This window comes from Athene noctua, chromosome Z, assembly GCF_965140245.1.
Source record: "Athene noctua chromosome Z, bAthNoc1.hap1.1, whole genome shotgun sequence".
Lineage (NCBI taxonomy): Eukaryota > Metazoa > Chordata > Aves > Strigiformes > Strigidae > Athene > Athene noctua.
In genome coordinates this window covers 62,192,556-62,219,809 of record NC_134077.1, presented here as the reverse complement: position 1 = coordinate 62,219,809, position 27,254 = coordinate 62,192,556, and the positions used below count along the sequence as shown (strand labels likewise).

Sequence of the window (27,254 nt, the reverse complement as noted above, 5' to 3'; positions counted from 1 at the left end):
AATTAAGCATTTGCTGTTAGTATTACACAATATGCAGTAGTTCATATTACAGTTTGCTGAGTTTGATGAACAGACGGTTTACCACCTATCACACAGTCTTGTAGAGAATAACGGTAAACCTGGGTAATCACTTGGCTTTTAATGTTGTAGATGGTAATCAAAACACTTTGATTTTTCATCTGAACACCATATACCAATACCAAATACTTAGTTTTCTGACACATCTGGTATTGTTATATTGTCACACTAGTGCAGTGAAGTCCAAAGTGGGGTGCCCTTACCCTAGGGGTGTGCAAGGCAATCCATTGGGGTGCAGGAAGAAAATATTAGAAGTATTAATATTTTTTTAATCTAAAAAAATAAGAAAGAAATTAAGTGTTACTAATATTTAACTTACTGCTTGACATTGGTGTCCTCACTCAGTTGATCCATACGTTGGACATTCCCATGTCCTGAGGGAAGAGCGGGTGTTCCATGAAGCAAAAGGGTTGATAGTGGCACCCTCACTCGTTTGCTCACTTCCATCATATTGTGACACATTACAGTTTAATTTATAAATAATTTTACGTATGTTGTGGGGTTGTGCGCTCAAAAACTTTTTACTGTTAGGTGTGTATGTGATAAATTTTGGAGACCAGTGCATTAGTGCAACTTGGCATGTCGTTTGACTGTGATTGATGTTTAGGCTGAGGCTAGTGAGATGCTTGAGCTGATCCAACAGCTTACTACTATAAAAAAAATGGTAATTTCTGTGTTTCTGACTTAATTCTCTGGCTAAACTTTGTATAGAGAGCAAAATTGGCTTACCCAAGGATCAGCTGAGGGCCAGACTGAAACGGGTATTAGGATGCTGGGTGCCAGGGAAGAGAGGGCTGCCTGGTGCTCATCTCATCTCACAGAACCACACCTCTGAAGTAACTCCCACCCTCGCAGATACTATGAGTATATGCTTTATTCTTAAAGATGGGCACTTCCTGCATCATCATTATTCCTGTTAATTAAACAGTCACTCAGAAAGAGCAGAACTAGTTAGAAATTTCTGAGGCAGACTTCAGCTGCTATAACATTGATGCATCTTGTTAAGTTTATCAGAAATAGAGTAATGCAAAAGGAAGAGATGTGTCTTGCAAGATACTGTCACCAAAAAATGAGCACAATTGATGTTGGATGCAAACTCAAGCAGAAGTAAAAATCACTTTGAAGGGAAAAAAGCAGACCAGGTCAAAACTTACTTATAACATACCTGAACAATTATTTCTCTTGAGATTAGGACACAGCATTTCTAAAACTCCCTTTTTTCTCTTTTTCCCTAGCTTTGCCTAGTCCCCTTGCTGCACCAAGCATGTCATCTTCTCCCACATACTCACCACCCTTGCCAGCTGGACTGTCTCCACTTCCTCCTCCTGTGATGACTTCAGCTTCTCTGCCACTTGTGCCTTCTGCAAGGGTTTCTACTGCTGCACCACCTCTAATTCCTGCCCCACCTCCTGTTGCCCCTTCAGCGTTTGGTACCTCCATGTCCCAGTTCTCTGCACCTTCTCCATGAAGCTCTACTAGGGGCTCTGCACCTCCCACTGGTCCCCCCATTTCAGGATTTTCTGTGTCCTCAACCTGTGACATTACAAGAGGTCATGCTGGTCGAGCACCACAGAGCCCGCTGATGCCATCATTTTCTGCACCTCCAGTCACAGGTAACTTTTCACTTCTATGCTTTCTTGTTTGTGAGCCAGGACGAGGGATCTCCTGGGTGGCTTTTCCTTCCACTTCAGAGTCCTGAAAGTTCAGCTTCTTTATTACTCTGGGTACGCTGAATTAATGTAGCTGCACTGAGAAAAAGGGAGAGTAGCCGTTAAAGTACAGTCATAGTCGAGGACGGAGAGTGTTAGTAGAGTTCTGCTAGCATTCAGGCTCACAGAAAAATCTTTGTTTGAGAGCCTTATTTTTTGTTATCTTGCACAGGAAAGCCCAGCTAAACGTACATACGCACACATAATATCTTTTGTTTAGATTAGAGAGTCAGCTTCAGCCATCATGTTTTCACAGGATGACAGGATACCTCAGGCTGTGTTCTCGTAATTTTCAGGTTTTTGTTCTGAAAAGCTGTCTGTAACAAGCTGTCAGTCACATGACACCAGCTTCTCTTTTCTTGTTTCCAGACACTAAATTTGCATTAGGACAGCGAAAAATACATACCTTCCATGCAAGCGTTTGCTGAACTGATGTAATTTTCTGCTAGTGGAATGGAAACGTGGCTCTTCAGCCTCACTTGGGCCAGGCTTTTGCTATTATTGGTGGTCTCTCTTTTAAGTAGTCTGTGTTAGGAAAATGTCTGAAAAGGCCTATTAGTTTTGCAGTGTGAAATAAAAATAACTCTTGATTAAAGCTAGTGTTGGAAAATCTGTTAAAATAGGCTTGAGTAACGGGGCAACGGCTCATACTTAGAACCATTAAAATAGAAAGCAGAAGAAAGGTGAAGAAAATGTCACACTCCCCCATTAGGTTATGATAAGTAATTCCCCTAATAGTTTATACCAAAACTTTAAGTTAACTTCCATCAAAGAGCTACCTCTACCTCTTCTCTCAATGACCACAGTCCAGCAAGCACCACTGTAACTGTTCATTTCATGCCTTAATCTTATCTGTTCTGCAAGCAGGTGTCAAAATACAGTTTTTCCAAATCATCTCAAAGATTAGAGAATTCATATTCTTGCAGACTGAGATTTCACGTTAAAGCATTGTGAAAAGGGAAAAGGTTTTTCTCCAAGCAATTTACTACTGTCTTACAGTAGTGTGGGTGTTACTGATAACACATTACTGTTCTGCTTTCTTGGGTGCAGTTTTGCTGGACCTTTCTGTTTTTGAAGAAATGTCATGTCATACTGCTATGAGATTAGTTATTTTAAAAATCAGTTTAAAGGTTATGCAGTGACAGGGATTATGAAATACCACTAGTCTGCTATCTGTACCAAAACAATAGTGTTGGTTTATGGAAAAGACAGATGCAGTAATATCAGCCTACATTTTACCAGCGTGCACAGTATTCATCCATATGCTACAGCAGATAGGGGGTTGGTGACTTTTTGCTGTGCCGGGCACCTGCTGATGCTAGTCAGATTGCCCGTCACCAGATGTGTTGTTTCTGTGAGGAAGTGCTGTGTCTTTCCGTGTGCTTCTGATGTTATTTCTAAGAGGCACATTTGTTTCTGAGTTGTAACAGGGAGGACTGTCAACTGACACCTGCCCCACTGATGCAAATAACCATGTCCCCTGGGAAGCACAAACTAGAACTCTTCCTTGCTCCTTAGCTTTTGATGTGTGTGTGCCTTTTTTTCCCCTCCTACATAGTAGAAAAAAGACATAAAAGAGTACTGTCCTGGGTCTCCCTCACGTTAAGACTGAGAAACAAGCTGCTGCTGGAACGGCGTGCATGGTGCTGGTACCCTGATGCACCCAAGCAGAGAACCTCTTGCAAGAGCATGGGCATCTCTCTACCTTGGCTGATTACCCCAGGGCTCCTAAAGCACAAGGTCCCAATGTCATGAATATTCAGTGTGCTGCAAAATGAAATCATATGTGGGCACTGTGTCATGATAAACACCGGATTTACTATCCAAACTTAGGGAGATGGATTCTTCAGTAAGAGGTTTAGCCTATGTTACATCTGGTAACTGTGTGTCTCTCTATGGCCTGTGCATTGTGGTGCATCTTTATGTGGAAGAAATACCACTCTTTTAGAAGAAGAATTTTAAATCAGTAGATGAAGTACATTTATCTTCTACCTATCAAGAAGCTTAGTGAAGGAGAAGTAGTATTTTCTTGTGGCTACCTAAAATGTGGTAGATGAAAAGAAGAGCACTACTGGAGTAGATAACAATATGCAGCAATAGTATGGCCTTCAGAAAGATACAGGGGATGATATCTCCAAAGTGATTCTTCCGCTAAAATTTGCAGATGCTGATGTTTGAAGTCCAATATAGCACTTTTTTTGTTGGCAAGCTTTTGTGGCTGGCTTCCTACCAAAACTGATGGGCACAAACTCGCTTGCTGCCCGAGTGAAGAAGCAGCAGTCTGAACTTCTAGAGAAAAATCTTTGATCGTTGCATTAGTTCCTTAATTTGAGACACTTTCATTGGTCTTCTTTCTATCTTCAGCTAGGGAGCAAGGTGCTTCTTTTCCCTCAAAGACAGTGAGGGTACTTCTAAGTAGTGCCTGTGAAGTTTTTCAGCTCTTCGCTGTGCATTATCTCCCCTTTCTTTGGGCTGTTCATCCATCATTTGACAGAGAAGTAAGGAAGCCATTCTCATCATCAGAATCTCAGCTTCCTTGAAGTGACCTAGTGTTTGTTTCTATCAAGTATGAAGGGTGAGATCTTGGAACATAATGGAAATATCACTAGTTGTAATGACACCAGGATTTCCGGAAGTTTTGAGGGCTTGATCCTTCTATTGTTTAGGCTGCAGTGTATCAAATCTAGCTCTGACATTTGGGAAGTACACCACCATACAAATAGTTTTTAATTCTGGGAGACTATACTGGAAAGTTCCATGTATTGTGAAGATAAATCGTATAGCAAATACACATCCTTAATGGAAAACAATAATTCTTTTTAAAGTTTGGATGACTTCTTATCAGAGTGAGGGAAACATATGAAGCTGGAAAATAGCACTTAGTCCAATAATAAATTTGCCTGGGAAGATCATAAGAAATGATTGTGGATTTTTCTCCCCCCTAAATGCTAAAACAAATTAGCTCTCTGTTGATCTGACTTGGACGGATCATTGAGTCTCAACGTAAGAAGATAGCATGGGCTGTATGTAAACACTCTGCTAGCATGGACAGAAACACTGGTATCCCTAAAGACTGACTTCATTCATGCAACTACAAATGCAGGGGGAATGCTGATTTAGATGGGAGGCCCCCAGCATAAAGCACTGGGCATCAAATGCATGAGCATTTCTTCAGAGCAGCCTAGCTGAAGTTTTATCATGACCATTCAGGTATTGCCTAGCAACTTGTGAAGGCCATCAAAGAGCTCTTTGTCCAGACCTCTGGCAAAAAGATTCCCTCAAAGATACCCTTATCATATCAAAATCAACATGAAAACTTACCAAAATCAAATTTATTGCATAAGAAATTAACATGCACTTGAAATCGTGGCAATTGTAAGTAAGCACACTGTTGATACCATTGTTGTAAAAGCTGAGTCTAATCTTCCTTTGCAAGGTCTAATAATTTCTTTTTCCTCACTGATTTCTAGCTTTTCTACAAAAGCTTATCTTTCTTTTCTGAAATTTTATATAAAGTATCACAGTGTAGAAAATGATGTTTTTGCTTTCTAAGCCTCTTAATATTTCTATCGTATTCTTTCTCAAAAAATACACATATTTGATTTTTAGAGCTCTAAGATGTGAAACTCAGTTTCTCATTTTTAAATGCCTTGTGAATTTCTCCAGCTAACAGTGAGCGAGTGAGATTTAAAAGTGGGGATGCAATAAATCACTAGATGAACGAGTATTTCTGCTTTCGTACATTCATTCTTGACAAACTCAAGAGTGAAATTGATTTTGCTTGTGATCAATAGTGAATATAATAAAATTCTTTTATAGTGAAACAGAAGTAATACTCATCACTCTTCCAGTATGCTAGATTGTCATAATTATTATTCAGTGATAATTAGGGTACACTGTTTCTTTGCTAGGTAGAGGAGTACCATTCTTCACCTGACTGCTTCCTGACAAGGGGTGAAAGTGGGAATGAAAAGGTGATTTTTTCAGTTTCCCTAATGCATCATTTTTCCTGATGTGTACTGGAGGAACTTTTTCATTTTTAATGGTAGTTACTGGCTCTTTTAAGTATCATGGCTATATGCAGTATGGAGCCCATGGTTTTTTCTATCCCAGTGTGCCCAGTATCACCCTTTGACACCATGCTGTCATAAAGCACCCTCTGTGCACAGATCAAGACGATATAATTGAGCCTGGTGTAATAGTATGTCACTGGTCTACATAATCTCAGATAATGCACTATGGTAACTCTTGGCAACCTCTGACTTGATAATAGTGACCATTGTATACTGAACACCACTGAAACCCATAAAGACTCTGTGAAAAATGTCTTTTCTGTAGCAGGGTTCACTGAGCGAAGCTATGTATGATATGACAGATAACACTCACGTGAACAGAATGCCAGGCTCAGTTCTGAAATGCTCTGCATGTGTCTGCTTGTGCTTTCACAGGCTTATAAACCCAAGTTCTCTGATTTGGAAACCTCAAGCAGAACAGTCTTACCCATCTGAAATAAGTGGTCTGGTTTCTAAAAAAAAAAGCCGCGATCTCATCCCACTGATGTGCATCAATATCTCTCAAAATCAAAACACTCTCTGTTATCTATTTATCCACAAATAGGGTGCGAATGAAAAAGTTGACCCAGGCTACTGGGAAGCAAGTCTGCACTGCCTCTCAAATGTAGATGAAGACAGGAGAATGACATTGCCCACGCAGGCAAAAATGAAAAAGTAATGATCTAAGAAGCCTTTCTTTTTTAAAAATCAATTTATTTTAGGTCATTATTGACCGGTAATCATTGTATAATTAGGGGTTTTGGGTGGGCTGCTGCTAGTTAGCATCTGGATTCTGAAGAGCAAGTGTTTTCTTTCTTGCTGGCATTAGTTGGTGCAATCTGTTGAGCCACGTATTTGATTATTCAATCTGTTGATTGTCTTGCAGAGAAACAAACAATTTGAGAGTCTGGAATTTCACCTTTCCTCTCATTAGAGTTAGTCTTTGGATATAGGCAGCTTTAGAAGGCACGTGCTGTGGGGGTTGAGGACTCACCTCAGAGTCTGGTCTGTCAGTAAACAGTGTAATGATTTTTCAGTATTACAGACAGTAGGTTTTGCTCTTCAAAGATAAAAGACTTTTTTTTTTGTCACATGCGAAACTTTTGCTTTTTTAGGACTCTGGCAGCCAGTGAACCTGTGACATATTTTGCTGGAAATACTTCCAAAGCAAGACATGCTTGTGGTTGGATTCCGTCCATTTTTGTCTTAGTGAAGGGCTCCATTCCGTAGAGGCACTACAGTAATACTTAATTGTTAATGCAAAGTACTGTAGAAACAATACGGTCTGAGTTCCACAGTGGTGCCTGCTGGCATTTAACATGCAGCATGCTTTTTAAAAGCAGATAGTGGAAAAACCAAACGGGAAAGTTACATTAAATGTTGCTGCATTGCAAAGAAAAAACCATCCCATAATTGGATGATTATAAATAGTGGTTTGCGTTATGATTTATGTATAGGGGTTCTGGTTGTGGCCATTATATAATCAATTTTATGCCAAAAATGGTTAGACAAAGCACTGACTGACCAGCATCCTTAACACTGTTGCAGCTAAGCCTTTTGGAATGTTCACATGGTGTGTTTAGAAACCCTTTGTGTGCGCTATATTTTTCCATTTGGTCTGAGGCTGAGCAGTAATCAGCTCAGAACTAATGAGAAATCATTCTGTGTCCTGCACCCCATATTTACACAAAATTATGTCCAACCTTAAGAATTTTTACATTCAGAAGGAAAAGTTTCTGCAAATACCTTTTGTTGTGCATTTCTCTAACACAGAATTTGAAAATAAGCTTTTGCTGTTTTGAAACAGTCATTATGGAGGAAGCAAAAGTCATTATTTTGCTGCATTTGTATGGCTTTCTACTTTTGATTTTCTTTATTGATACCAGTGGTGAAAGTGAAAGGAACAAAAGACCTTATTTTCATATGTATAAAGGTCTTTGAAAATGATGGAACTCTTTATGAATAGAAAAGAAATTCACTCTTCTTGGGGAAGGCAGGAGCAGAGATGCAAGTTTAACTTGTTCTATTTTCCTGTTGTTGGTGATATTTTCATAAACAGGTTTTGTGAGCTGTGTTTTAATAGTAAGTCCTTTAAGGACCAAAGGTTTAAACTAACTATGCATAAGAGTTCTTTACAGAAGGTGAGAGTTTTGTTTATGGTTGCAGGCATTCACTGGGACAGTGTGTGTGCTGAGGGACAGTGGGGTCCAAATTGCTCATTATCCTGTTACTGCAAAAACGGAGGATCCTGCTCTCCAGATGATGGAATCTGTGAGTGTGCACCAGGATACAGAGGCAGTAAGGACAAAATAAACGCTTTAAAATCTTTGTCTCTCCCTCCCTTACTTGGATACATGGGATGTAATATCATAATTCTTTGTTGATTGTAGTATGACGTACTATTGAAGCACTCCTTGATTGGACATTTTGTCAAAATGTATGAATATATGGGAATAAGTATTATGTGAAAGTAAGAAATGTTTCCAACTGGTAGTGCTCCTCTTGTTATGGTACAACTTCACTTTTATTCCCTGTCTGTCCCATGATGTCATTATGTCTAAGAAACAAATGTGGTAGAGGATTCCATTCTAAAGGCAAGCATTTCCAAATGTGATTGATGCACATTCATTTTGTAATACATGTTTTGGCAGGTGAGTGAGTTTCACAAGCTAGAAATCTTAGCTTCGTGTTGGATCTGGTAGGAATCATTGGCTTAATTATTGGTCTTTTTTAAACACTTCCTTTGAAACAGGAAAGAATGGCCAGTGGGATCAGGCCTCACAGTAAGTAGAGGTTATCATAGGTACCCACAGTTGCATTTGAAGAATTTGTCTCTGTAAAATTTAAATGTCACAAGAAGAGAGATACAGATGAACTGAGGCACATCATACCAGAAACAGGGAGGCAGAAATGAGGTGGTGTGCGCAACACCTGTCTTCCCAAGATTTGTGTCAGTTTGCCAGCGGTCTAGCTGTCTTCAGCTTGAATTGTTGAAGCTGTGATGGCAAAGTGTTCAGAGAAGAACAATGTGAGTCCTCTGCACCTGGAGTTTAGTCCTGTTTTCAGAGGAGGTCTCCCAGAAACAGGGTTAAGAAGCAGGTGGAGTAAGGCCATGTAGGCATGCCACTAGGTCCTCCAAAAGATGCTTAGAAGGCAGGCGACAACATGAAATGGTTACTAGCCTGTAGAAGGAGAAGCAGAAGAGGATGAAGTCCGGGAATGGCAAGATTTCAAGCTGAAGAATGTGACTGCCTGTGACACTACTACTACACACATTAGTGTGGCATTAGTATTCCTTAAGCATTGCTAACTAAGTGCAGTAATTATTCTCACTATCTAATCTCTTAAAGCCTCACAGTTAATCGGCTAATCCAAAAGCAGACTAACGCTACATGTAAAAATGTTCCCTGTGTTTTGGAGCTGTGCCTACAACCTGGACGAGAGGCTTCCAGTCCAGTGGCTCTCGGAGCCCCTCTCTGATGGCACCGTCTGGAGGCTGGGAAGACAAAGGTCATACAAATAATTTGGATCCCAGTCAGAAAGTGCCTTTTCAGTAAACAGGAAGACCTTTTGGCACTGTTTCACTTGGAAAAGTTCACCTCTAGAGAGATCTGGCCACATGACTTGTATCCAGTGCATAATTAAACGACTAAATCTTGAATGAAATTAAAATATTGAAAAGATTCCAAGTTAGTTTTCATCAGTGCTAACTGCTGCTCTGCAACAGGTATCTCTCTTGATGCATTACCTAATATTTTAATTTATCAGGAAATAATCACCAAGAGGGATTAGAGCAACAAAGAAGGAAATTTTATGTGACAGCCTTTTCTTTTTTCCCATTTTTTTCTTTCTTTTAAGAAACTAGTGCCTTTTGTATAAGAATTAAGTGGACAACTCTGTATTTCTGGTATCAGCTTCTCTAAAAGTTAGGTGATGCATAGCTGTCTGTACCACGTAATGAGTACAGTGGGTACCCAAATGAAGGAGGATTGGAAAACGTTTGTACGTTTCTCTCGGTGCAGTAATGGCTGTTTGTATTCCAAATTAGGAAACACCTAAGAAGTTAAGGTCTGGAATGACCCTATTCATCTACAGATAAAACTATCCACTCTATTTTTTTGAATTACTTTTCTTCAAATATGCTTTAAAATATGCATTTTTCATGTTGTAGAGGATATATAATGTATAGGCAATTTTATAATATATAATCATAACATATTACATCATTATATGTAAATTATATAATTATATATTACTCTATGTATCATATAATATAATTTATACAGTATATAAGCATTTCAAACATAGCCAAAGTACAGTGTGGCCAGACAAATAATAGAATGTCAGTGAAGTCATTACTAACTAGAATATAGTAAACCCTTGAGGAAGATGACCAAATCTCCTTTCTTGAGCGTCAAGCATTGAACTGAGTGAATAATAACCACCACTGCAACTCTTGTGTATTTAGAAAGCAGACCTAATTCAAAGTCAGGAACAAGTGCACTGAAGAGTAGTTCCTGGCTGTAATAGGAAGTGCAGGATGCAATGACACTTTGTTCTTTCTGATTCCAGTTTGTTCCCCTGGGTTTTGTGGACACCGCTGCAGCCAGACATGCCCCCAGTGTGTACACAGTAGTGGTCCCTGCCGCCATATTACTGGCTTATGTGACTGCTTACCTGGATTTACAGGAGCCCTCTGTAATGAAGGTACAAGTTGGAATAAAGACTTTTCTGGGATGCAGGGACCAAGCCCTGTAATAATGTTCATTCCATCACTTGGAAACTATAAAACCAATAGTTTTTCTGTTGTAGTATGTGCAGTTTATAAATAAGGATTCTTGAACAGGTTTAAGCTGTTTGAACATTTGATCCTTAAGTATGAAACCCCCTGTATTCTTATTTGTATTATTTGTGTAACAAGTATATCTGAAGGGCTTACCAGAATTTCTAATGCCTTACTTTAACGTTAGAGTAAGCGATGTGTTTCTTGATCTAAAGATCAGTTGTTTTCTCTTGAAATAAAGAAAATACAATCTTGTTCTGATTCCAAGGAGTTCTAACTCTGACAACTTGTTCTCAGTATGTCCCAGTGGCAGATTCGGCAAGAACTGCATTGGAATATGCACCTGCACCAATAATGGAACATGTAATCCTGTTGATAGATCCTGTCAGTGTTACCCTGGCTGGATTGGTAGTGACTGCTCTCAGCGTAAGTACCTGCTTTTTCCCTTTATTTTTAAAACAATTAATCAGGGTTTGGCTATTTGAATTCTCTACTTTTTGCTAAAGAAACATTGTCTAAGTCAGAAATGAGGACTTAATAGTGTATAAGGAAGAGATCCTCAACTTTTCTGCATTTCATCGGCACTATCAGAAGCACATCTGCACTACGATTTTTCTAGTAAGTGGGCCGGAGCATACCACCAGAGCAATCAGTTTTCAGTCTTCCACGGCCCAAAGAAGAGTTGTAGAGAAGCTGGATCAGACTTATTTCAGAAGTGCACTGTGAAAAGGCAAGAGGCAGCGCTCACAGTTTGCAGCAAGGATGACTTTTACTAGATACAAGTTAAAAAATCCTTATTGTGAAAGTGGTCAAGCTCAGCAAGTAACTGTCCAGAGGAGCTCTGAAGTCTCCAGCCTGGAAGAGGTTGTGAAATGATCATTGTTGAAGATCCTTTGACTAGGTGATGCTGGAGGTCTCTCCCAACATGGAAAAGTCTGTGAGTTGATGAATCTTGCCTGCAGAGAGGGTTCTTGATCTGTTGTTTACTTGTCTGTAATTATTTAGTCTTATCACAGTAGTGTTGTGAACATGCCAGGGCTTGTATCCTCAGGACAGTCTTATGAGTAACAGAGGTACTGTTTTACAGATAAGGAGCTGAGGCACGGAAATACAGGGTGTTTTGTCTTGCTACAGTTCCATAAAGAGCTACTGGCAAGGCTCAGAACAAAGCCAAGATTTTCTCACATAGAAGTTAGTGCTCTGGCTGCAACACCATCCTTATTTTTGTTAAACGTTTGAACGTTTTGTTACGAGCTTTTTCAGAATTACTTTCTTAAGGGCTTATAACTTTCTGATGGGTTTCTCTTTCTTCCTTTTATAAATGTTTCACAGATACCCATTTTTAGTGTAATTCTACCTCACTCAATGAGTTCTGTCTTGGTGTGCTAAACACAGTGAAGACTTTGTTACTGACTTAAAAAGGAGAAGGTCTAGGTGCTACTTTGCATGTGTCCCGTAGAGTTTTATTAAATAATTAGGCATTCTCTGGATGCCTTGCTGGGTCTATGCAAATTACTAATAACAGGAAATAAAAAAATAAATGAATAAAGTAAAATTCTCACAAGAATCGTACCCAATTCCATAAGGTACCAAAATCCATACAGTCTGGAACACGTGCATGCCAAAATTTCAGTCAACCCATTTTTATGAATAAAAGAAGCTGCACCAGACCCTGATATGTCAAAATTCAAAAGGCATTGTGCTGGGGTTTCCAGGGAGGTGCACTTGCTAATAACATGCCTCATTGCTTTATATAATTTACAGTTTGACTGGTCTAGTTTAACTGGCTCTGTACCAGTGCAATGTAACATCTGGTCATTTTGGAAAAAAACCTTTGCTGGCTAAATTCTGCAAAGTGATTAGCATGCACAACTCAATATGATACCAAAATAAATCTTGGGCCTATTCCTGTGGAAGCCAGTAGCAACAAAGTTCCGTGTTTTTATGGTAAAATAAGTAGGTAGTTGGGAGCGTAGCAGAATAGGGGTATTTAGGAGGAGGAGGGACTTACTCACTGAATCAATAACAAGAAAATGGTGCCAGCAATATGAATGGAAGTGTATACTGAGGCTGTGCTCATGGACTGTAACAGAGGAAGTTTATTTGCTTTGTATAAAGGCCTTTCGTTCACATGGAAAATAATGATTCCATTAATTTCTTTTGGAACTAGCGACCTTTTTGAAACTTCTGACCTTTCCTCTGTATGTGATTTACATTCCTTCTCTAGTTGACCACTAATTTCAAACACAAAACTGCAATAAAAATTATTACAAGGCACAACTGAAGTGGAAACAACAAAAAACCAAACAATACTCTTTTTTCAATAGAACATAGCCTATTAATGAAGTGAAATTTGGGCGAGGATAATGCTTTGCAAAAATACAGCCCACACATAGATGAGTCATTATGCAAATGCTTAAAGGATTAATCAAAGGATTCTTATGCTCTCAGACAGGTCTCTGGACAACAAATCAGTAAACAACATGGCGTTACCAGCCCTTTTTAAATTTAAACAGGAATGAAGCTAAGGCTTCCATGTCTGACCTGTGTCTCGTCTCCTATGAAATACTTGTGCTGTACTTCCACAAAACTATTCTTAAATTATGCATCTCTTTACTAAAAGCAGCAAAGACCCCAAGACGTGAATCCTAATCAGTAGAAAGGGGCTTTTCTTACAGTGCCCTCTGCACTTAGTGACATTGTGACATGAAGAAAATGGATTTGATGGATGAACCACTTGGTGGATTGGCTGGATGGTTGCACGCAAGGAGCTGTTGGTCAGCGGCTTGATGTCCAAGTGGAAAGCAGTGATGAGGGGGATACCTCAGGGGTCGGTGTGGGGACTGGTACTGTTTATCGTCTTTGTTGGTGACACGGGCAGTGGGATTGAGCGCACCCTCAGCAAGTTTGCCAGTGAGACCCAGCTGAGTGGTGCGATCAACGTGCTGGAGGGAGGGGATGTGCCGTCCAGAGAGACCCTGACAGGCTTGAGAGGTGGAGCTGTGCAAACCTCATGAAGCTCAGCAAGGCGAAGTGCAAGGTCCCGCACGTGGGTCAGGGCAATCCCAAGCGCAAACATGGGCTGGGTGATGTGCGGAGAAGGAACTTGGGAGTGTTAGTGGATGGAGAACTAACTGTGAGCCAGTAATGTGCGTTTGCAGTGCAGAAGGCCAACTATGTCCTGGGCTGCATCTGGAGAACCATGACCAGCAGGTCAAGGGAGGTGATTCTGCCCCTCTGCTCTGCTCTTGTGAGACCCCACCTGGAGCACTGTGTTCAGCTCTGGGGTCCCCATCATAAGGAGGACATTGAGCTGCTTGGGCGAATTCAGAGGAGCACCTCTGCTATGAGGACAGGATGAGAGACTTGGGGCTGTTCAGCCTGTTCAGCTCTGGGGAGACCTTATAGCAGCCTTCCAGTACTTAAAGGGGGCCTACAGGAAAGATGGGGAGGGACTCTTTATTGGGGAAAGTGGTGATAGGACAAGGGGCAATAGTTTTAAACTGAAAGAGAGTAGATCTAGCTTAGATACAAGACAGAAATTCTTTCTGTGAGGGTGGTGAGGCACAGCAACAGGTTGCCCAGAGAAGTTGTGGCTGCCCCCTCCCTCCCTGGCAGTGTTCGAGGCCAGGCTGGACAGACCTTTGAGCAACCTGGTCTAGTGAAAGGTGTCCCTGCCCATGGCAGGGGGGGTGGAACTAGATGATCTTTCATGTCCCTTCCAACCCAAACCATTCTAGGATTCTGTGATGATCTTTTGCTGTCTCTGAATAGTAACTAGCATTTTGGAACCATTTCACTATTCTAATGGCAGTACACAGTATCAAATTCATTCACGATGAGGTTTTCTTAAAGCAGTCAGTAAAATTGTATTTGGCCTTCTATTGTTACATGGCTTTCTCTATGAGAAAGATGCTATGTGTGTCCTGGTTACTAAGTATCAAGTATGTATCACTGTTTTCTTCCACACATTCAGTCTTTTTCAGCACTTTTGTATTTAGAGTAAAACGATTCCTTAGTTAAAGACCAAAAAAATCTGTGGCTATTTACTCAGAATTGAAGCTGCCCAAAAAATGCATTTAAAAGAAAAACAGCAGAAACCAAGAGATAAACAAAGTGGTGCTCATATGTGAATGTAAGTAGCTCTATTCATGAGTATCAAGGATCTTGGTCATTTGAGATTCATTAATTGCTCTGAGTTGTTTTAGCTTGCCCACCTTCCCACTGGGGACCAAACTGCATCCACACGTGCAACTGCCATAATGGAGCTTACTGCAGTGCCTTTGATGGGGAGTGCAAATGTACCCCGGGATGGACTGGCCTGTATTGTACACAAAGTAAGTGACTTTTGTTGCCCGTTCTTAGTCTAAAAATCACTGACAGAGTTTTCCTTCAGTACTTTCACGCTTTAATCTATAACCCATCTAATCTTTAACCCATGCTGCTGGACCTTTTTTGATCCAGAAGGTGCAGCACGTTACCTCCATGGTTGCAGGGGAGGCCCCTGTGTAAGCACTGAGAGAGTGCCGGGCACTGCATTTGGGCTCCCATTTTGCCGGCCTTCAGAGTAAGACAGCTTCTGGCTGCAGCCGGGCATCCCTGTGAAAGAGTCTGGCATGTACGAATGCCGGATGAATGACTCTGACATTCACAAGCTGCCACTGCAGATGTGTGGTTATGGCTGCAGTTTGAAGCATGGGTGGTGTCAGCTCTGCAGGCATTCCCCACAGGGTGGGATGACGCTACCATGTAATTCCTTCTCTCTTTGAAACCTCCCCAAGGAGTACTCTAGCAGCAGGGACCCAACAACCAAGATTGTAAGGTAACACAGAGCTGACTAAAGCCGTGAGAGTAGCTTCTGTCTTAGCTGTGGCCGTGGTCACTGAGGCACAGTCCCTGTTGTCACTGCAGAGTGATCATATAGTACATCCTCTATCTGTTAATTGCTACCTCAGGGGGGCAATTGGAAGAGCTCTAGCTCAGCACCTGTAGTTCAGACACTGACGTAGAAGCTACTTTATTTGGAAATAAGAAACGTAACTTCACTAGACTGTAATGTTATAATTTGGTTTGGAATTTTATTCATGTAATCAACACGTTAATGATTTTTTTTTCCAAGAGCTTTTCATTAAAATAAAAATACAAGCTGTGCACTGACTGGGTGTAGGTATACGGCGTTTATTGAGAAATAAACATTTCTTAGAGATAGATATTGATAAAGTTGTCTTCTTACCTGTATCATATTACAGTTTCAATTGGTTTATCTCTAATGCAGACACCCCCACTGTCTGTAATCTGGGCATAGCCATTATCTCTGAACTCAAGAAAAATAAGACTGCTAAACGTGTTTTGCATTCGGTGTTTACATGTTTTTCATAAAATCAGAACTCTTCTTTTCCAAGTGAATAACGTCGTAGTGGCAGGAAGTAACAGATACATTGTAGGGCCATATGGATGCAGCTCTGTAAGACATTCACTGTACTGGTTCAGCTGTCACCTGTCGTGGTTATTTTGCTTCCTGCTGGTGAATAATGATCTCTTTGTGGTGATATGTCTTGTTCCTACTGAAACGGTATCTTGGTGAGGAGCTGAGATACAATATGTTATTATTTTAATTTTTTTATGCTTCGGCATCAACTGTGCAGAAGATATGTCCAAAGGTTCATGCATCACTGAACAGACTCCCTGCTGTGGTTCACAAACTACCCTCTCTCTTTCTCATCCTTCAGATATCTTCTTAAACCCGTTTCTTCGAGGATCCCTTCTTGCTGCCTTATTCTCAACATCTGCTGTCCAGACAATTTCTCAACCTGATTTTTATGTAGTTTTTGCCTAACGGGTGTAGGATGCCATGCTGAGTAGCAGGGCTACAGAAATGACTTTTCGATAACACACTTAGCCAGAGTATTTGTATTTTATTTCTAGAGCAGTTGTTTCACTCCTTTTCCCCTCCCCCTCCTTGTGTTCCAGGATGTCCTCTAGGGTTTCGTGGGAGGGACTGCGCATTGGTATGCCAATGTCAGAACGGAGCCGACTGCGACCACATCAGTGGGCAGTGCACGTGCCGCACAGGGTTCATGGGGAAGCGCTGCGAGCAGAGTGAGTAGGGACGGGAATTGTTTGTGCCTGATAGCAAATACTAAACCCTGAGCTGACTCTGTTGTTTTGGCTGGTCTTGTGATAGAGCCTCTTGGCTTCAGTGGGAATTCTGATGGAGAAGGAGCTTCAGGAGTTGGACCTAGGCTTTTTCCACACGGACAAAAGCCCGCAGTTAGTTATTCAGACTGATTAGGATTGTGATGGCTGTTTCTTTCAATTTGTGTCTACACGTAAGAGGCATCTGTACAACATTCTACTTGCTTTGGACACGACGCTAAAAACCCCCACAACTCTGTCATGTAACAGTAACAAATGAATCCAAGTAATTGTCATTAGCATAAACCACAATGAAAACTAATAGTTAGAAAACTAAGGAAGTTTTTTACCACATCAGTCTTAGAAGATAAAATTAATCTTGGCAATGGGGTTTTACAATACAACTGGATTATAAAAGTGTAACAGATGGCATTCTGTTTTCATATGTGTGTGATTCTTTACGCAAGAAAATCAAGAACAAACACCACTGATATCAGTGGTGGTATACTGTTGTACAACATTAAAAATCATCAGGCTCATAGGCACAGAACTGTTAGTCCCAACTTCTGCTAACACTAGTGGTGCTCCCACACTTCATGCATTATGCTTCAGTGGGACGCAATCCATTCAACCCACTATTGTGGAGCTTTAAACCCGTCTTTGGCATCAGCATTGTGCACAAGGCTTTGCTTTTGATGTGTGGAGGACACTACTTACTACCCATAACCAGGACTGATTTAGCTGCATCTGGATGTGTTGTGCAGTGGCCGAGATAGCATGGGTCACACTTGGCAGCACAGTGACAGAAGGGGGGGAGGTTACCATCCCCATAGACACACTTTATTCCCTCAGCAGTGGGTCCAGCCCCAGCTGCAAAAGGAGTTATGTTTTTAAGGCTAAAGAACATCTATGGCAGAACCACTAAAAATTTGGAAGTGGATTTTTTTTCCCAAAGAAAAAGACAGTTGCAACACGGTCTGAATGGTTTAGAAGAATATATTTATTTCAGCGAAACAATAACGGGCAACATGTAATTATTAGCAATTTGTATTTTCTTATTCTACTCTGTTGATTTCAGTGTGTCATTTCAAAAGAGCAATAATATTTAGGAAAAGATGAACTTTTTAAGATCTTCTCTTGATGTTGTGGTATCAAGAATTAATTTTGAATACTTTGGCAAATCTAACTTGATTATTATGTTTTATAAATTTTCTATGTTATACTATAATTTTATAATACTGATTTAAAAATACTGAACTACATGTTTTGGTACTTCTGAATTTGAACGTCAGTTTAAAATACTGACTTTTCATTCCAATCCAGATTTCAAAATGACTAAATATGTTATGGCATGATGGCTTTTGCCCAGCCATTGACTTCAGTAGCTGTAATCTTGTTTTATTGAATGTAACCAAGAGAAGGAGAAGGTGTATATAAGCATGAAATTCTGCATGAGTCTGATTTATCAAGACTGCAAAGAACATTTCTCTGGCACCTATTTTGTTACATTATCTTGTAAATACATAGTACATAAAAATGAGTTATATTCTATTTAAAAGCCAAAACCAAATTAATATAGTCACAAACTCCTGAGAGATTTCAGAAAATTGTGTCTCAGAAGGTGAAGAATGCCACACTTCCTCAAACCATCAGAACTACAATAATGTAACAAGCCACAAAGTAGCAGAGGTGGCACTGTAAAAGAAACAATTTTTATCAGTGTAGGATAATTCCCTACCATGATAATTACACGATGTAGGAGACAATTTGCTCTGTAATTTATGCAAATAATTCTGGGAGATTAAAAAAAACTGTGTAAAACTCTTCCAATTAGCTTATTTTTCTTAATTTAGCATTTTTGTACTGTAGGTGGTTTCTCAGTGTATACATTACAATATCAAAGTATGCTACAAGCAGCCTAGGAGCATTTTTATTTTTATATAAATGCGTAGTGTATATTCGTCTCATTCTTACACCTTTTAGCTTTTGCTCTTTTACCACATCAGCATATCTGTCATATGACATGACAGCAGGCAGATGTCTGGCTCCATTCATGTGATCATGTGGATTTTTCAAGCACGGGTATCTGAGTAACCAGGGAGCCCTGACATTCTGGCGTGGAACTGGCACCTTGTTCACATTTTGTCCATTTCTTCACTGGCTTCTACCCTTTTAATCTTTTCTGGTTTGGGTTTGGTTGTGGTTTTTTTTTTTGTTTTTTTTTTTTTTTTTTCTGTCCTAATTTAACTGCCTTAGTGGCAGCAAAATTACAGGTAAAGGAAAATCACTCCGGAATACAATTTCCTTCTTTTCCTCTCCTTTCCTCCACATACACACACACACATATATATATATATATATATATACACACAGAGAGGACTTCTAAGACAATCTTTTCCATAGACATCTACCACTAATAACACATTGCCATCTGCTGGCCACGTACGAAGTACTGACTGTGTCTGATTTTTATTTGCACTTATTTTCTGTAGAGTGTCCTCAAGGTACGTATGGGTATGGATGCCGGCAGGTATGTGACTGTCTGAACAACTCAACCTGTGACCACATGACGGGAACATGTTACTGCAGCCCAGGCTGGAAAGGGGCCAGGTGTGATCAAGGTAAAGCCTAGATGCAATAAAATTATTGCAATTGTTTTATATACAACTTGGATTAACCTATTCGATGTTATCGCTGTATCATTCATTAAGTTAATCTGACAAGGCATGTGTGTTTTAAGTAGTCCATTCTATTAAATTATATATATTCAGTAGATTTTGTAAGCATTAGATAGTGATAGTTTATTGGAGCAAAGCACTCAAGTGTAGATTGCATGAAATGTTTTACAGTGCTGTGCTGTCCAGAGCTGCTGATAGAGCATGTGCTTTACCTGCTCTTTGCTTTTGCCTGAAGAATGTCCTTACTTTTTCAACTCCATGACAGTATCTCTTTCTGTGAAGAAGATTTGTGCTTTTTCTTAAGGCTAGGATTGTCTTCATATTTGTTTCTGACATAGTTCCGATTTGGCATTATTAAATAAGTTAAATCAGCAGCAAAATGTAGAAGTGAAATATTGTCTTCTGCTCCTGGCACATAAACTTCTGAATTTATGCCGCATATTTGAATTTCTTCTTGTATTTCAGCTGGTGTAATTACAGTGGGAAACTTGAACAGTTTAAGTCGTACCAGTACTGTCATCCCTGCTGCCTCTTACCAGATAGGAGCTGTAGCAGGCATCATCATTCCTGTCCTGGTTGTGCTCTTCCTGCTGGTGCTGTTCATCATTTACAGACACAAGCAGAAAGGAAAAGAAACAGACATGCCTGCAGTGACCTGGACCCCGGCTATGAGGGTCATCAATGCAGATTATACCATTTCAGGTAAGTAACATTTAGAACAGGGTGTTTTTTTTCTCCATCTTATGACTTTGTGCTTTTTTAGCCAAGCTCTGAGGGGGTTCAGATCTGTCCCTAGCAGGGCTTGAATGTGCCCATTTCACCTTTTCACATTAGTGAGGGCTGTGGTGAGCAGAAACATACTTGATTTTGAAAAGGCTGTCTTCTCCAGTTGTGCCTGGTAAGAAGACGACTGACACACTGCTCTCAACTGCCTTTCACAGGAGAGCAGTCCCTGAGACCACACAGACAGTGGTGCTGGTGAACTGGGCACATGAGACCAGTGGGATGTGATGGTAGAGTTGGGTGCTTACCTTTCAGCTGTCAGAGACAGTTCACCCAAGTTCAGAAGGATGCTGCTCCAGCATCCGTAGCTGCTGAGTTTGTTCTGCATTGTGGTCTTTTAATCACTGCTTTTGATACCGTGAAGGTGGTTTACCCTGGTAAAAGGTGTTCACTGTAATGAAAAAGTGACCATGCATCTCACTGTGAAAACTTTTGCACCCTCAAATGTTTTTCTGCATTGAACAGTGGAAGTATGGACATTTCTATTCCTCTGTGCCTGTTTTTCAACAGAATTGGAAAGTGTGGCAAAATGCGGTTTCTACTGAGACTTTAAATTTAATGCCAACAACTTGAATACAGAAAGACTGCAGTAACTGTATAGAAAATCAGAATTTCACACGAGCTGTGGCAAGGTTCTGTAGAGAAGCAGATAGCAGAGTGGCTGGAATTTGAAACAGGTGAAATGAAGGAACAGTGCTCTTGAAACAAACCAGGAGTTTTCGACCTATGAACGTGCATGTGAGTTGGGATGCAATGGGTACGTGAAACGAGGCAAAGCTGTCTTTTGCACACATCTATTAAGAAGGGCATCAGGCAAAGAAACCAGCAGAAATAGTTGTTGGAGTGACAGCTGATGGCAAAGGTGATGGTGCTCTTGCAGCACCAGAAAACGTTGCTGTGAACTTGATGGTAAAAGTGTCTATAACTAGGACAATGCCGTGACTACAGAGGCAAAAAAGGGACCACAGCAGAAAGAGACATGAGCAAGTGACACTTTTGAATGCTCTTTGCTGAAAGTGAGGATGTGACTAGTCAGTTCCTGCTCCATATCTCTTAATTTCTTTAAATGAATGCAAGATTTTTAGATTTTTTTGAGAAACTCTAAATCAGATTCTCCAATTAGTGCAACACTGTCAAAAACATAACCTGTGAAAGAATTGCTATATTATTTTTAGTTGTTTATTTCCCTTTCTTTTTCTTTTCAGAAACCATCCCTCACAGTAATGGTGGAAATGCTAACAGTCCCTGTTTCTCTAACCTAGTTATCATACTCTAACTCAATGTACTACCCCACCTCATGTCAACAACATCGACAGACCGACCCTAGCAAAGGTAAAGCATAAAAATCTGGATGCTTCTGTGTAAATTAGCGTTTGTTTTATTTTACTTTGTTCTCTAATGTTTCATATTTGGTTTATTTTTGCTTTCCCTGATTATAATCTGGAAATTTAGCAACTTCCCATCAGTTTCTGTTACCTGTCTTTCTGTGAAACAGGCAAAAAACAATCAGCTGTTTGTGAACCTTAAAAATGTGCAACCTGGAAAATGAGGAACTGTCATGGACTACACAGGAACACTGCCTGCAGACTGGAAACATGGTGGCTACCTCAATGAGCTTGGTAACCAAAAAAAAGAGGAAAAAAAAAAAAAAGGAGGAGAATGTGAATGCTATTCATTCAGTTTGGGATGGATTAGAAAGCAGGGATGTTTGTTTTCCTGGTTCTCCACTCAGGGTAGTACCCGGCTTGTTAGACTGTGTGTGAGGTTCAGAGTTACGGGTTTGACCTTCCTTTAAGGCAGTACCCCCCTGGAGATGAAAAAGTGAATCCTTGTGAGGAACAATTAATCGGTTTGATGCCTAGTGCAGACATGATATGCAAAATGTCTCGTACTATTTTTATTAGAAGATTTGCATACTAATTAGTTTCATTCAAGGAAACTAATAGTTTGAAACTATGAATTCGTTTCAAACAATTGGCAGGGTATTGTACAATGAGGGTCTACTTTGGCAAAATTGCATGTTCTTGTTAAATAAATGAGAGCTTGCATACCCTTTTCTTTTTTTAAATCCACACCAAATGGAATCGGTGCTTGAAAAAGTAGTTTCTCATCTCTGAGCTGCTTCAGATGTAAATTCTAGGGGCATCTTCCCAGCTAAAGCTCCTCTTTGCTAAAAGACAGAGCACTGTCCTTAAGAAGAAAAATGCCCAAGAATTGGTGAGAGTTGCTTTATCCTGCTTTATGATATCTTTGCTGTCTTACCGTCCTTACCCAGTCTCCTGCATTCCAAAAAAGACTAGATTGCACTGATTACCTCTCTGACCAGTGGAAGCCTTAAAAGGGACTTTCAGTACTAGTATAATTCAGATAATTTAACTACCTTCATTTTTGGTCCTTATCGGTATCAGATTCTGAGAATCAGAACAACAGTATGCAGCAGTTTCTTCCTGCGCATCCCCAGCCTTCGTCTGGCTCAGACCTGAGTTTTCTTAGAAAATGGGTTTCAGTCATAATGCTTGAGTGTTCACATTTTCTTAAGACCATTTGTACTAGCACTTCAGACTCTTAAGAGATATTGGCTGTGGTTAATCCACTGCAGTAGATCTTGATTAACAGGGAGATCCAGAGGACTGGATGAATGCTGATGTTATATCTGTTTTCTAGAAGATCAGATGGGATTACTAGGATATCTCTAGTAGGCATTAGTCTTGGTGAAAACAACAGAACAGCTGACACGAGATCTGATAAATAAAAGCAGGGTAGGAGTAAAATTAATTGGTTTAGGTCTGTTCAAGAAACATGACTTAGTCCTTGGAAACTCTGAATTTTGTTTATAGAGATACTATATAGGTAAAATGATTTTAGGCTTTTGTAAGGCTGCTAGCATTGTATCACAGTACAATCTGATTAAAAAATTAGCACTCCATAGTATCAATCAAAGCTATTTGAATGGATTAGTAACCAGGTAAGTGACAGGCCTCTGAAGACAGTTGTCAGGCATTGCTGATTACCTGTGTTTCTATTGAGAGAAATCTGTTGCTAGCACATAATTGCAAAGCTGTAGACTTAGGTGCTAGGTGTTTAGGCCATTCCTCCAGCAGAAGGGACTGGAAGAGAGTGGCCTTGGACAACACAGTGGGAGTCATTAACTGTGCAAGCACAGTAGCAAGAATTGGAGTAAACTTTGCATACTTGCAGATTTTCAGGTCAAGGTGGGATGCCTTTCTGGTCGAAACAATTTATCCAGACAAAAAATATGCTTTAATCGAACAGCAGTTATTAGAGACTCATTCAAGAGTAACTGGGGGAAGCATAATGCCCTGTGACATCTATGAGGTTCCCTTACGACTTTAACCACCTTCTCTGTTTGGGAAGCTACTGTTTGAAAGTGTGCAGACAAATAGCAACAATGCTTCTGTAACCCCATGCCGGGAAGTTTCACAGTGCTTATAAAAGAATTATTCTGCTAAGGTAGCCATTAGTGCCAAAGCAAATCTTAAGGCTTTAGCAGCTGTTATCTAACCACTTTTCTTTGATTTTAAAACTACTGTGGTTTTTATATCGTTTTTCTTAGGTGCTTTTGGACTTGATAGGGGATATTTGGGAAAGTCCCTGACAGGTGAGGTTATTTTCTGATGCATTTAAATGAAATGACGTAGACATTCAGTTTACTCTTCTCAATTATCTTTTGTTTCTTTGTGAAGAGAATATAAAATAATTTTAGACGAAATTATTCCTAGACACTGAATCGATGAATGAAGTTTGTTTACTTTTTTTTGTTGTTTTTTTGAGGGAAGGGTCTAAAACAAAACCACCCCCACCACCACCCCCAAACCAAACCAAGTCTTTCTAAGTCCCCTGTGTGTCACATAGATCAAATGTTTCTGTAAGGATCAAGTCATGCAATGGCTCTGTTCTAGACAGCAGAAGGGGGATGGCCCTTGAATTCAGCCTAGTGAAACAGGTAAGGATGCCTCTGATGAAAGGCTTTAAAAGAGAACCAATTTCTCTTGCAACTGGCCTGGGCAGTGTAGAACTGCATGACTACAAGCCTGCAGTGCTTCATCACATTCAGTGCAGGCCTTCAGAAGGGATATCAAAATAGGAATACATAGAAAGAAAGGCGAAGCTTCAGAAATTCAGGGTAGTGGTGATATTTTCATCTTGTGAATTCTGCAGTTTTCTCATAAGGCTTTATACCGGACCACTTATACTGGTGTGTGCCGCTATTTTTGTTACATGATTAAGGTATGGCAAGGGTGACTAGAATGCCTGGATGTCTAAACAATGAAAAAAGTGCAACTAAGTCCATATGAATTATCTATGAGTTAAATATGTAGACAAAAGCAGCTGGTTTTTCACCTTGTGTGTAATACAAGACAGTTAAGATGAAGGAGTGATTTATTATCCCTGACATTTCTTGGAGGATTAGGGGAAGGCCAATTTAAAATACCTTAGAAGAGTCACAGTTGTGAGCACCTAACCACTGAGAGGTTCACCAAGGTCAGTCTCACACTAGATACTCGGAGTTGGGAACAAGCTGAGAAAGTCTCAGCTCTAAAGCTTAAATAACACAGCATATCACAAAACAACACAGAGAACAGAGTAACAGGGATGCCACAAAATCTCTTCCCAGCATAACAAACTATGTCTTCTCTTAAACTACAGTTACCTGCCCTTCAGCTAAATCTTGAAGTGACAAGCCACCTGGTGTTTCCTTTTCAGTTCACCTGTGTGCACCTTATGGAAACTTAGGAGAAGCTGGTTACTCTTTCAGTGTGGCTGCATACTCAAACCACAAACACCAAACAGGCCTTCTCTAGAAGTTACCACCTGCCCAGACACTGCTGTTGGGAACAGTCTTGGATCTTCTAATAGTGTCCTGAGTTCAGCACTTGAAGAGGCACAAAGTATTTTGAAGTGCCTATTAAAAACTGATTCTACACATTTTTTGTATTTGTTGCTAGCTATTTTAACCAGAATTGAAGGTGCTTGGACTTTGCAACAAGAATTTGCTGATGTCAAGACTAAGGCCACAAAAGAGCATAGCAGTTAGAATTGCTTTCCTTAATTTTGCTGTATAACCATTTTGCAGTGTTATGGACGGTTTCCATTTAAATATTAATTTATGACTGACTTTTTAGAATTCAAAATTAAAGAATGCCCTGTTTATTAGCAATGTCCGTAGTATGTAGCATGCTTGAGAGAGTAATGTATTCTCCTTTTGCAGATCTAGGGAAGAACTCTGAATACAGTTTAAGTAATTGCTCATTAAGTAGTTCTGAGAACCCATACGCTACTATAAAAGACCCACCAACTCTTGTACCAAAAAGTTCTGAATGTGGATACGTTGAAATGAAGTCACCAGCACGCAGGGACTCTCCATATGCTGAGATTGCCAGCTCTGCTTCAGCCAATAAAAATGTTTCTGAAGTTGGTAAGTACAAAATCTACTCCTAGACGTTGAAGGTTAAGAACAAAGAGCACAGAACTTTTTTTTTCTTTGAATTACGTTAATGAAAACACAGGAAGAATCACTGACAAAAAGGACAATATGTTCAGATGCTATTTGCTGAGCAAAAGCTGTAACAACATTCTTCTTTTGAGATAAGTGGTGTAATTCACAAGAACAGTGTTTGAAATATGTTCAGCTCTGTTCTGTAACCTAGAGATACCTCTGAATTTCCCTGGTTTGAAACCCTTTCTTTACACAACACCATAAAGATAAGATGAGCATTTGATTGCGGTATAATTCAACTCTAGATCAGGCTGGTAAGTACTGAACACAGCTGGAGTCAGTGTATGGAAGGGATAGAAAATAACAGTTTCCTCCTCTTGATCTGAAAGAACAGCATCTTCACCCACAGACACAGTATTTTACTGATATGGGCCCTATCTAGTTACTGCATTACTGTAGTTACTGCAGTTACAGAAAACCTTGGGGTCTTGTGGAATGTTAGTTATCCTAATGGTCTCTGGTCTGGAATAAAGTGTATGCCACATGTCAGAGGATACCGACTTCCTTTTCTGTCCCCAATTAGAGATTCCTCTGAAATCCATCAATATCCCCATGGTGCTTCTAAGCATTTTTATAAAACCTTGAAAGTCCCAGATTTGGCCTTTGGGGTTTTTTTTTCAGTTTTTCCACACACAAAGGACAGATGCTGTTCTATTTGCTTCTGCCAGTAAAAGCCCACATCTAGGTGTAACTTAGTGTAAACCCCAAACATCTTAACATCAGCCTTTGTTTCTACACCTGCATTTCAGGACTCAGCATGGCAAGGCTTTATATTGAAGCAGAAAGGAGTGGATGTTTTGTAATGCAAACTGAAATGAAGTACAGTGTTTGCCTTCTGTTTGCCATTTCTAGTGCTGAATGTTTGTGCTCTCTTTTATCACAGAACCTGCAGTCAGCATTGTCCAGGGAGCATTCAGCAGCAGTGGACGTTTCAGCCAGGATCCTTATGATCTTCCAAAAACCAGCCATATTCCATGTCATTGTGACTTGCTACCGGTTCGAGATAGCCCCACATCCTCTACAAAGGAGGTCAGCAGCGAATGACCCCAAAAGCTGATGTGTAGGACTCTGAAGGGGCAAAGCAGCATGGTTGTGCTCCTTCTTCTCATTCAGCATAATTTTTGGCTCTTAATCTGTCCAGCAAACAATTGCTGTACATCAAACAGAATCTCAACATGAGGTTTGTACTGTGTATACAAGGGACAGATGGGCAAATGCCACACTCTGGGGATCCTGATCATTCTTTTTTTCATGGCAGTAAATGTTATAGAAACAGGTATGCAACTCATTTATTCTATAATATACTGGCTTAAAAATACGTTTGCAGGTTAGTTTTGATAACATCCCATTTCATCTACTTTAAATATAGACTTGCTATTTGTCATGTTTCAGAGTAGAAATACTCCCAGGACAGTGCAATTTACCAAATACCACTTTGTACAGGTGATCTGATTCCCTAGTTATGTAGAAGAGAAACTGCTTTGCCAAATTTTACCTTCCATTGTGATCTTTAGTCAA

The 27,254-nt window shown here is 40.1% G+C and overlaps 1 pseudogene; it reads left to right on the top strand.

Moving 5' to 3' along the window:
* The first annotated feature begins 1,589 nt into the window (after positions 1 to 1,589).
* On the top strand, positions 1,590 to 26,809 carry LOC141973631 (multiple epidermal growth factor-like domains protein 10; annotated as a pseudogene).
* Positions 26,810 to 27,254: the final 445 nt, after the last annotated feature.